The sequence below is a fragment of the Filicampus tigris genome, chromosome 13, assembly GCF_054856515.1.
Source record: "Filicampus tigris isolate MCC_2025a chromosome 13, RoL_Ftig_1.0, whole genome shotgun sequence".
Lineage (NCBI taxonomy): Eukaryota > Metazoa > Chordata > Actinopteri > Syngnathiformes > Syngnathidae > Filicampus > Filicampus tigris.
In genome coordinates this window covers 8,817,858-8,830,931 of record NC_141229.1, presented here as the reverse complement: position 1 = coordinate 8,830,931, position 13,074 = coordinate 8,817,858, and the positions used below count along the sequence as shown (strand labels likewise).

General features: G+C 41.1%; 1 protein-coding gene across 1 annotated transcript in view; it reads left to right on the top strand.

Annotated features, from left to right (window-relative positions):
• Nucleotides 1-9,234: 9,234 nt before the first annotated feature.
• Nucleotides 9,235-13,074, top strand: part of akt1 (AKT serine/threonine kinase 1) — a 39,113-nt gene continuing 35,273 nt past the window's right edge. Inside the window, exon 1 of the mRNA XM_086049120.1 lies at nucleotides 9,235-9,433. The gene's annotated coding sequence lies outside the window, so the exon portion shown is untranslated. The remainder of the gene's footprint in view (nucleotides 9,434-13,074) is intronic.

Here is a 13,074-nt window from a genome sequence, read left to right as displayed (position 1 = left end):
ATCAATATCTGCTTGGCTGACATTTATTGATCAATCTATGTTCCTGCCCTCACCTATGGTCACGAGTTGTGAGTTGTGACCGGAAGAACAAGATTTGGGATACATGCAACCAAAATGAGTCCATCCGCAGGGTGTCCGGGCTCTCCATTAGAGATAGGTTAAGAATCTCTGTCATATGGGAGGGACTCAGACTCGAGCCGCTGCTCCACGTTGAGAGGGGCCAAATGAGGTGGCTTGGGTATCTGATTAGGATGCCCTCAGGGACCTCCCTGGTGAAGTGTTCTGGGCCTGTTCCATTGGCAGAAGACCCTTGGGACGACCCAGGACATGCTGGAGAGACTATGTCTCCCGGGTGGTCTGGGAACGCCTTGGGATCCCTCTGGACAAGTTGGAAGATGTGGCTGGGGTGAGGGAAGTCTGGGCTTCCCTGCTGAAGCTGTTGCCTCTGCGACCTGACTTGGGATAAGGGATGGATAATGGATGGATGGATGGATGAATGCCATGCTTAACAGTCAACAGAAAATAGGCGATTTGATAGACTGGAAAAAATGAGCTTCCGACCATGCTTGGTCCGACTATTTTTTTAAGTTTCTCGTCTATCGTTTCTCGCCTACAAAATGGGTGTCCATCATCGGCGGACCGGTCTGTCACACAGCTCTGATTGTTAATATTTCTGATGGTGTCATTGGAAACTGATCTAGAATTATTTTTGCAAAGACCGATGAGCGAGAACACATCTTGTATTTGTTGTGGCTGATTACACATTGATGGAATCATAAGATAAGCTAAATTCAACATTTCTCGTTATTTATCATGTGTGCGATGTTAAAAAAAAAAAATCATGTATATTTTTTCTTTAACATTATCCAATATGATCTTTGTACCTTTTTATTTTAAACTAACATCCACTTTTCAGTATCTTGAAAATAATGGTCTGTACTTCGTTGAGCTTTATGCAGATCTTAAATTTCCATTAAAATGTTAAATGAAGCACCCTCTGCTATAGAGATTTGCTTGTGGTTTTGAGATCATCAGTGGATGAAAGACAAACTTTATGGTCACAAAGAATTTGTTGCTTGAAAAGAATGATAAATCATGCATTGTAATTTGGACTGTCAGTGCTTTTGGGAACTTTAAAGGGCCGTTCTCTCTAATCCTGCTTCCAGTTGAGGAATTCCCTGGCACCAACCCACCCACTGGCTTTGTTTTTCCTGGCTGTGATAGCCCAAACAGTCTTAAGACACAAGTGATGATTTATGTGGAGGGAGAAAAGTCTCAAATCTGCTTAACCTCTTGAGTAATTAAAATATTTTACAGAGTCTGTCGGGCGATGGTAACAGCAAAAGATGGCAGCACGGGGAGAAACAGTTAAGGTTGCAGCTGCTCATCTCGTGCGCCCCCCCTCTTTCTTCTCTTCCTCCTCGTGCCCCTTTCTGAGCTCTCCCAACTGCCTCAGTCACCTTTGCCCTGTGTTCCAGCTGTCGTGTGTTTTGAAAGGACCATTTGCAGCTCCTCCTAGTGTTCTGACACGGGGGGGAATGAGCAATGTGACGGGCCGCGACAGCCACTGGTCGTAAGGGGCCACCGGCTAGATTCTTGCCAACTTACTTTATTCCATCTTTAGTCTGCCTGCGACTGATCAAAACGGAAAGCTTCACTCGTGCCTGCATGAGGAGGAGCAACACAACTCTGAGGCATGGTGCGCATTAGACAAATGATGTATGAAAAAAATAAAATACAAAATCAATGTACACCATCAGTACAGAATAGGAGCAGTCGCCATGTGTTTTCATGGCCCTGGCAAACTTGGGCGCACAGTAAAGGAGGGGTGTGTGTTCACAGGGGCAAAACAAAGCAGTGGTTGTGCCCCGGGATCTGTGGCCTCAGCACGGCGAAAGGTTCTCACACACAGTGAAAGATAGGGAAGGATGGAAAGAGAATGAGAGTGGGGGAGTAAGCAGAGAGAGAAAACACTTCCTCGAGGTTCATTCTTCCTCTCTGCAACCATCAATGGCATTCTCCCCCTGACCCACTCCTCTCGCAGACAAACAAAAGACCCCACATTCCACTGGTGCCTGACCGGCCAAGCAACCAGCAGCCATCCAGCCACAGTGGAAGCACATCACTGACCTCACCAGTTCACAGTCTCCTCATATAAGGGCGGCCATGGGCTGTACTGTGGGGTTGAGGGGGCTTGTAATGCATCCTAATTTAAAATCCCCTGGGAGAATTTGGATCGAATTTAAGTATATGCACTGCACAAACAGGCTTTAAGGTGGAAAACATCAGTCACTTCCAATCACATGACGTAGGGATATGAAATAAAGTAGTTGATGTCGGTACAGTTATTTGGTAACAAAAGAATAACACTAAATCCAAAACATACACGTCATTATGTACGCCATCACAATCTAATGAGATCCAATAAAAGAGCCTTTACATTGATTGAGAAATACAGTGAAGTATTGCTACATTTTACTGAGAGCTGTTTCTAATATTTCTCCTGTCTCATGTAAGTAAATACATTAACCAAATTATGAGAAACAACTCACTGTATGCTTCAGTGCAGCTCATCGCCACTGCAAACCTAAATTGAGCATTACTAAATCTTAAATGGGGGCGGCACGGTGGTCGACTGGTTAGCACGTCCGCCTCACAGTTCAGAGGTCGTGGGTTCGATCCTGGCTCCGGCCTCCCTGTGTGGAGTTTGCATGTTCTCCCCGTGCCTGCGTGGGTTTCCTCCGGGTACTCCGGTTTCCTCCCACATTCCAAAAACATGCATGGTAAGTTGATTGGACTGTCTAAATTGCCCCTAGGTGTGATTGTGAGTGCGGATGTTTGTCTCTGTGTGCCCTGCGATTGGCTGGCAACCAATTCAGGGTGTCCCCTGCCTACTGCCCAAAGACAGCTGGGATAGGCTCCAGCACGCCCGCGACCCTTGTGAGGAGAAGCGGTATGGATAATGAATGAATGAATGAATAAATCTTAAATGGCAAACATTGATACATCTCTTGTATTGATCTCATGCAACTGCGCAGACAGGCCTACTTGCAAGGAATGAGTCTGTTGGGAATATGCATTACATTGTCAGATAAGAAACATGACATTTGTGATTCAATTAAAATATGTATATGTATTGAGCAAGTAACAACCAGGAATATGATTCTACAGTCGACCCCCGCATACTCGCGGTTTGGCACTCGTGGATTCCCGTATTTATATATATATATATATGTATATATATATATATATATATATGTATATATATATATATATATGTATATATATATATATATATATATGTATATATATATATATATATATATATGTATATATATATATATATATATATATATATATATATATATATATATACCGGTATATAATACATATACAGATAGCCTCACTCTTCCTTGCTTGTATGACAAGCGCATCTTGGCAAGAGTAACAGCCCGAGCAACAAAGCAGGGAAATGACAACAGTAGAGGCTGAGTGCAGAGGCCCTTGTGTATACACCAGCAGCTGGCTCTACTATCCTGTTCCAGTGATGCTATTTACCAAATACAGTGTAGAGAGGAACCTCTAAAGGTCAAACAGGGATGCTGCATCATATTAGAAATAATGAACATACAGTAGAAATGTTCTGTTCCAGGGTCACCTTGAACTTAAGCAATATAACGGATCACAAACCTTTTTGAAACTGAGAACTACTTTATGGGTACTGATGAATGCCTAAGGCCACCAGTTCAATACACACTTATCAAATAATAAATTAGATCAAAATTCCTTTGTTACTATTTATTCTTAACAATATTCATGTATGTGAGGACAGATCATGTTCATAATTTGTCCCAATAACAATGATTTCACGAGGTATGAAATATAATCAAGGTGCAACACTTTGGGATTTATTTTAGTCGAAAGCAACATGCGCTCGGGTGTGAAAACTGGCGCAGCTTGATCTTTGTGCATGTGCAAGCTTCGTTTAGTGTGTTTGGGAATTTGGCAGCCCACACTGTGCCATACTGGCCGTTCCAGTGGACCAAGGATGTTTTCTTTTACGGCTGACCTGTTTTCTGAAACTGAGCCGTGATTGGTTGTTACCTGAGCTCTGAGTAGTTGTGATGTCATTTTCAGTCGACAGAAATGACAAAATAGCTGCCTCCTGAGACGGCTAACAACGGGTGGATTTTGCTGCTTAACTCATATTCAACAAACGCAATATTAATCAGAATGCCTTGTTTCAACTCGTGGGCCTGCTGGGAACATATTCTTGAAAAAAATATGTTTGGGTTGATTTCCACTTTAAATATTTACGATCACAAATCCTTATTTCTGAGGTCAAGACAGTGCAGTCAAGCCACCAGCTCAGTGACTTTTATGTGAAACGGAATGACAGGTGATTAGAAAGTGACGTGAAGTTCACGCTGTTGTCAGAGAAGCAACTGGTTGGTTAAAGTCAAGTCAAAAAATGTCTTTACAAAAATATGTTCTATGCGACCCCAATAGTCTAAACATAATATCCTGATAATATTGCGTTTGTAGACTATGAATTAACCAGCAAAATCCACCAGTTTTAGGAGGTGGCCATTTTGCCACTTGCTGTCGACTGAAAATTATATCACAGTGCCGAAGGGCTCAACTTGCGAAAATCACATGACCAAACCCAGAAAACAAGTCAGTTACCTGAGCTCTTAGGCCCCTTGATGTCATTTTCAGTCAACAGCAAGGGGCAGTACAAGGCAAAATGGCCGCCTCCTGAGAAGATAAGATGTGGATTTTGCTATTTAAATCATGTTCTGTAAATGCAATATTAATCAGAATGTCATGTTTAGACTAGTCGGGCCACATTGAACATATTATTGTACAAAAAATGTTTGACGTGACTTCCCCTTTCAGTGTGTTCCAAATCATTCTCCACAGTCAAAATGACAAGGACAATAGATTGCAACTGCAATGTAGTTATAGTTAAGCTAACAGTTAGCCTGGCTTCTTCTATATATTTTTTCTCCTCTTCCGCCTCCTCCTACTACTAGTACAACTACTACTATTACTACTGTTTCTTCTTTGCATTTAATGGCAGTCTGAAGACTCATTATGCTGCCTCTCACAGATCAACCTGTTTGGGTGAGGAGACTCGCAATAGTCCGTGGCAACATTGTTATGTGTGCGGTATGCTGTCTTGAGTAAACTATAAAAGCAGTAGGAAAGCACATGCTGATTTTTTGCCGTTGTCATTTGTAGAGTTGATTACATTTAAATCATCATTTAAAGAATTTAAAACAGGCATGTGTTTACCCCCCGTGTGTGCCCCGCTTATTAGGGGTATTGGTATTCAAATTCAGAGGTTCCTGTATACTATTTTCTAGGGATGGACCGATTATCGGCCAGGCCAATTATCGGCACAAATATTTGGCTTTTTGACGAATATCGTCAACGACCTTTTTAAAACTCTGCTGGCCGATAATAAATCAATTTAAAACTGTGCAAATCAAAATAAAAATATGTGAAAGTTTAACATTTCTGTCATTTTGAAATTTACTGTAGAAAACTACATGGAGCTATTGTTTAAGTTTTCCTTTATCCTTTTTAAGAGATGCTGACAATCCTGGGTGCTCCCTGAACTTTATGTTAGAATTTTACAACAGATGTTTACTGTCAAAAATTTCTTTTAATAATGATTTTTTAAAAATCACCATTATGCAAACCCAAAACATTGTTCAATAAACATGCTTAAAGACGTTACAACAAAGTTAAGAGTAAAATTTTCTTTAGATTTTGATGCCAATATTTTCCTTTTCACTGAAAATGAATATCAGCTCGAAATATCAGTTATCGGCCTCCTTGACTACTAATAATCGGTATTGGCCCTGGAAAAAAGCATATCGGTATATCTCTACTGTATTGTACTGCAGCTGGTCGAAATTTTAAATGACAAACAGGGAAGGGAAAGTTATTCTCACATTAATTTTTCAGTGCTTCCAAACAAATATTACTACCGGTAATTGCTTTTAGGGGTTAACACCATCTGAGTCATCTGCGGGCTTAAAACAAGTGAGAAAGTATCTGTTACTACCTTGAACCAACTGCCCTGGCCTGCCTGTACCTGTCCCACTTCCACTCCTGTATTCTCTGGCAAGCTCTTCTGTGTCTGTGTCTGTCTTTTTAAAAATACACGAGTCTGTACATTATAATGCGTGGCAAGTTATAAAAACAACATAAAACTTCCACTTGGACACAGTTTGTAAAGTGTACAAAAAAAATGGGGTGATGAGGGGAAAGAGTTTGCATAGTTGTAGAGTAAATATGCAGTTGAGTCAAGTTTAGTGGGACACACTGCTGCCAGAGCAATGGAGGTTGGTTATATTTGATTCTGAACCTCACTTCATGGCTCGTGGCTTTGTTAGGAAATGCCAGCAACCATTTCTACCTCACAGAAACTCTGAAATAAAAGCAGTTTTTTTTCCCCCTTCTTTTTTGGCAAACACTTACTCCACAGCAGCCAGGAACTAAAACAGTCATAGATCAACAAGTGAACACTGCGCCCGGGTGATGACTTTGGGTTTTAATCTTTATATTTGAGACTGGAGATGTTAACGTTAGGGTTAAATAGGCCGTGAAAGTGGTGCAGCTGACCCACTGGAAAGTCGAATTAGTTTGCCTCCACTCTGTCATGCTTTCCATTGTTTTGCAGACAAATAGCAAGGTATGTATGATTTGCATATCAATATTTCATACTGTTTTAGGCTGACCTATATGCTGATCAATAAAGATCCAACAGCAACTGTGATGGTTTGATGGCCATTTAGATTCAAGTCAAATGCTGCAAATCAGTGATTCAAGATGTCTGGATTATTTTCCTGGATCACATACTAAACATTTTAGGATTGTTGCAGCGAGACGAGAAGCGCACGATAAATGAAACACAGACCACACAGCATTATAGCAAGCATCAAAATAAAATTATAACCAAACGCTTTTGTTAAATTGAATTGCATGAAAACGCGCGATAGGCTATTACCCAAAAATGATCATTTACACTATTACTATATGAGATAGGATTTTTGATTTAATTTAAATTACATTAAAATGTTGCGAAGTCCTGCGACTGGCTGGCGACCAGTCCGGGGTGTAGTCTGCCTTCGCCCGTTGACGGCTGGGATAGGCTCCAGCAACTCCCCGCGACCCTGTATAGGATAAGCGGTTTGGAAAATGACATGACATGACATGTTGCGAAGTCAGGAAACATGGATTTAAATGGAAACATGGATTTTTTTTTTTTTTTATCAAATCAAATTGCTGGTCTTCCTATGTGGAGTGTCCTTGTTCCCCCAATGCCTATGCATGTGTGTGTGTGTTTGTGTGTTTTTTTTTTTTTCAGATCTCCGGCTTCCTCCCACATTCCAGAAACCTGCGTTAGGTTAATTGAAGACTCGAAATTGTCCATATGTGTGAATGTGAGTTTGAATATTTGTTTAACTATACGTGCATGGCCTAATCTCTATGTGCCCTGAAATTGAGGCCAACCAGTCCAGAGTGTACCCCGCCATTTGCCCTAAAGTCAGCTATAGAATAGGCTGCAGTACAGAAAATGGATGAATGGATGTTGTGACGTTACTTGGTCATGTTACATTTCTTTTTCTGAATAATTTTGGAGCTATTCCATCCACTCATTTACATTTCATAATAAGTTTCTCATTATGGTCGTGGGCGAGTTGGGGCCTTTCCCAGCTGACTTTGGGTGAGACGCGAGGTACACCTTGAAATGGTCACCAGCCAATTGCAGGAAACGCATAGACAATAACCATTCACACTCACACTTACACCTATGGACAGTTTTGAGTTTTCAATGAACATATCAGCATGTTTTGGGAATGTGGGAGGGATCCAGAGTAGCCTACCTGGAGAAAATCCACACAAGCACAGGGAAAAAATCCAAATCCTACACATGAGGGCTTGTAGCCGAGATTTGAACCCACAACCTCAGAACTGTGAGGCAAATCACGAGGCTTCCTTTATGAGATAATCATAACTAAAATATATCTGCACTGTTGCGAAAACAAACGAGCAAATCAGAGGGAATTTTAAAAAGCAGTGGTAGAAATTAACAAGTACAAATACTTTGTTACTGTACTTTAATTGATGTTTTTCTGTATGTTATTTGAGTACTGTATTTGTTTTCTGATTACTTTTCACTTTTGCTCCCTCTCTTTTTAAAAACAGATATCTGTACTTTATACTCCTTTGTCAAAATAGACTTGTTACTTTTTTCACGCTCCACAGATGATGACACGATGTAATAAGAACATAAATTTAGAGCTGTAAAGTCAACCACGAAAGAGATCTTGATTGATGAGATCTTGGGGTCTGATAAGGCTGGAAAAAAACAGGGACATCAATGACAATGTGGAACCTGGAATGCAACAGATTCGAAAAAGCCAGATATTCCCAATGCATAGCCTTCTTGTTTGATGATGTAATCTCCGAGAATGATTCATGCAGAATTTGTTGTGCCAGCCCATGGTGTTCCCAAATTTTCTGTGCAATCTGAAAAACCTCATGCAATTAATATTTTCAGTAATCATTTTTTTTTTGCATCTTTTGTTCAATTGATCATAACAAAGCTATGCATGGGAACACATTGTTTTGTTACTTTCTTTGTTGTTTTGTTATTTTCATTGTACAAAGTTATTAAAATGGGGCTTTTGCATATAAAGGGCAGGGGAAAAAATGTATTTTTACTGTAATAGTCTTTAATGTTTACTTTCACTTACGTAAAGGAGTCGAATCAGTGCTTTACTCCTAATGGGCATCTTATCCCAATTCAACATCAATATGACATCAACTGAATGATTTTGATGTCTTATTGATGCTGAATTGAGATCAGCTTCCTACTGGGCTTTTACCAGAGGCTTTTTTTAAGCACAAGTATCTGTATTTCTACTTAAGTACAGAGTGCGAGTGCGACGAAAATAAAAAAATAAAAAATAAATAAATAAATAAATAACAAAAACAATGCTCCCTCGTCCATAATATGATGTGTTCCTCTTGATTGTGTGGGGTAGGGGGCAACGTTCATTCTTCGTTCCGAAGCTAATTATTGTGGAAATTGCAGTCCCACACAGAGGACGTCAAAGTTCATCAAGGCCACACACACACACACGCACACTACAAGCCCCTCTAAAAACACTGCCCCCCCACCCTTCTCCGATGGCACTGTGTTCAAATGAACTGTCGGCTCTAGGACCCGGCAGAGCAGACTGCCACAGAGGCATTGCAGACAGCGAGTTTGGGAGGTGTAGTGGAAGAAAGGCAAGAGAAACGGAGTAAATGAGATCACTTTTGTCCAGATTGTTCAAGGACTTATCAACGTAAAATACCGCCGAATCAGCTCACTAGAATGAGACGGACACATTGTTGAATTCCTGTCCAGGTAAATGGCCGCGTTTCTTTCGCATGGTTAACAACAAGAGGTCGGCAGCTAGTCAGGGTATGTCCCCATTGTACTTACATGGGATGCGGTTATTCTCACCCGAGCTGCCCTGCTAGGCCCCAAATCCTTTCTGTCGCTTAATGCAAGCCTGAAATGTACTACTTTCCCGACTTCCGTTGACTATAAAAGTTACTTTTAAGTCACGGAGACACGCGAGTTTCGAAAGCGAACCGGGCCGTAACGGTGTACTGTATTTTCCACAAGCAACAGTGAACGTCTCTTCAGATGTTTGCTTTCTGACAATGACCACTTTCTGAGACGCAGCCTTCAGGCCCACTTGTAACTTTAAGCTGTGCCCCTCTTCTACGTTAAAATGCTGTTTTTGTAGTGCTTTTATGGCCCACGAGGGAAAACTAATGAGATCAACAAGAGGGCGGCCCATTCATTGTTTTGAACACTGTTTACGCTTTATATTGTACGTGCCACACATATCATTAGCTTTCTTAGCTTATTGCTGCTCTGCTCTAACACCCACGTTAAACATTACGCTCATTTTTACTTATAAACTTCCATAACAATGTACTGATACTAAAGTTGTTGATAGGAGTCTCCTAAAACAGGCCACGGTCGTGTTATTTTCTTATTATCTTAACTTCTAATCAGCACATAGGAAGTGTTGACACTGTGTAGACTCGCCACGGGTGTTTGGAATGATTGAAAATGCTTCAATGTTATTGTTGCGTTCTAAAAGTGTTTCACCTTTGGATTTAAGTGCTGAATTCATTTTATTCTGCTGCTACTTTTGCAACACATCATATGTCTTGTTTATAGCATTCTTCCGATTAAGTTACCAGACGCCTTTTAAGTGCTAGGATATTTTTAAATATGTATTCTGTATATATATGTAAATATGTAGCACAGCTTATGTGTTACTGGGAAAATATACTTGAAAAGTGATTGCATTTGGCCAAGGAAAAGCTTGTGTTAATTCTCAATGTACTGTTTCACATGCACATTACGTTTCTACTACTGTTATGACAGCCAACTTTGGTCCATATACAGACTGTAATGTATAGCATGTGATGGCATTAAAGTGCCAATGACTAACATTTGGTTTCCCATTTGCCCTCTGAGTACAATGTCCCCAGGCATGTTGTACCCTTTTACGCCTTTATGTCAAAACGTTTTTGTCGGTCATGAGACTACGTCCGTCCAATGTGTGTGCACATGGGGCCTTGCCATATGACCAGCGGAAGACACAACACATCGGCGTAACGATGGGGCTGGTGACTGTTTGGTGCTGCCTGTTCTATTTCGAAGATATCAGCCGCCTACGAACCAATCCAAGTGCTCTGACGCAAATGTGCCATCAGGCGCATGTAGAATCTGTGGAATGCTGTTAGAAATTTTGTCCCTTCGCACAGTCAGACGTATTGTGCCCCATTGCGCCACAGGAGCTAAGACCTTATCACTGAGAATACGCTTCTCACAATGATTGCCCACTGTTGCCGTCACATGAGCGTACCCTTCTTCAGTTTGTGACGGCCCTCTGAGAACATTGCAGCTTGAGACACTGATAACAGTTATTCAATTGATGTTGCTCACACTTACCCGGTCAGGAATAAAGATTCATTATTGATTCGTTAAATAGTTATGTGAAGTTCTTCAGAACACTCCAGAAGTAGAGTGGATGCTAGTTCAAGTGCAGGACTCAAGGTTGTTACCTGAGCCCTGAGTAACTGTGATGTCATTTTCAGTCGACAGAAGTGACAAAATGGCCGCCCCCTGAGATGGCTAAAAACGGGTGGATTTGACTGCTTAACTCATATTCCACAAACGCAATATTAATCAGAATGCCATGTTTCATTTAGTTGGCCCGCATAGAACATGTTTTGGAAAGAAACGTCTTTGCGTTGAAATCCTCCTTAAGTCATATTTTAACATTAATAGTAAAACTTAAAAACAATAAATTAGCTCTTCATCTTTAGCTTTGATGAATGAGGTGTAGCGTTACTGAAGTTAAATGTGTAAAACTGTGGCTCCTAACCTTGTTGTGTGCACTGAACCCTGAAAGTCACATACGTGCATTCACCGAAACCTTTGTAACTGGAATAATAAACCGTTTTTTAAAGTTCAAAACATAGGTACATATAATATCATTGCACAAAATGAACCATGGCCAGTGACACGTAGAATCACTGTGTTCAAAGTATAAAACCGACAAATCCTAAATTTAACTCAAAAACAGAAAAACCTAGCTCTGTGGAAATGAACTGCAAATCAATGTAAATTTTGCTGTTGCCTTACAGAGATAAGTTTAGGAATGCTCGGTTTCACCTATTCAGTGCCACCCTCATCATCATTTCCTCAACAAAGTCACTTTTCCTTTTCTTCGTGTATGTCTCTATCATCCTCAAAGAATCGCTCGCAAAGATATTTTGTAACAAACAATAGCGTATCTCAATTGGATTTTTAGGGTTTGGTGGCAACAAAAGGCTGAAAGTGTTGTTGGAGGGAAGTCTCTTCACATAATGTGTCAACATTCTTCTGTTTTCAATGTACATTCTGTTCTATCGAGCCATATTGTACTGAGCAGGCAGGACTGGGACGTGCGTATGACTTTTGTCACTATGCTACCACAGTTCACGACTTCAGGGGCATAAACTTTACTTATGAATAATGCGTATCATTTGTAAAGTATTTTCAGGGAACTTCAATGAGGAACTTAATGCTCTCTATTTGACCAACCATTACGGCTGTCACTGTAGGATCCATTTCCCATTACCAAGTGTGCATGATGGATGGTCTCACTTCAAATGTTGTAAATACTTGAGTAAAAGCGTATACGTTTTGTAACTGTAAACCAGCCGCCGACTCTTGCCCGCCCCAGCAGGAGCAGAAAATAGAGCATAAACAAGCTTACGACCATTGATCTGTGATGAAGGAAGTAGTGTGGTGGGGTTGGCCTCAATTTCTTCCTCCTGCCATAAACACTTGTGACTGTCCTCGCTAGTTCAAGTCGCAGATGCAGTGTGTGTCTCTTTTTGTGTCTGTGGGATCTTCGCTTCATGACACTGATTTGCATTGAATGAGTTGGCCCCCAGAGCTGGAGCCAGAAAGATGAATGATTAAAAGCCGCAGTGACAGTAAGGCAGGCAGACGGTGGCGGCGCAAAGGCCTGAGGACCATGTGACCCGCTGTCAGGGTACTGGGTTCATTCAGTGGCTGCTGGCTGCTGGCTGCAGTGCTGGCAGAAGCCCAGCTTTTTCCACACAGGCCGCAGTAGCAACAGGTCCCTCCCATTAAAACAGCAGCACTCTGTTGTGGCTCCAGAGCCGCTCTTGTGCATGTGTTTCTTTTTCGGCTGCAGCGTACGCACCACAGTTTGTATGTCTGAAGTATCCCAATGTGTATATAATACGTGCATGGTTGTGACACCGTGTACGTACATACTGAGATGCTAAAGGGTACCGATAGCTTGGAGTTTAAATTATACCCATTATGTTGTTTTTTTCTACTCTTAATCAGATCCTAATAGCGACGTGACAAGATTGACCAAAAATGAAAATCAGTCAAAAAGCAAAGTCGTGTTGAAATTGCTACATCAACCGGAGTACCACACACCGAGAGTTTTGAAAATC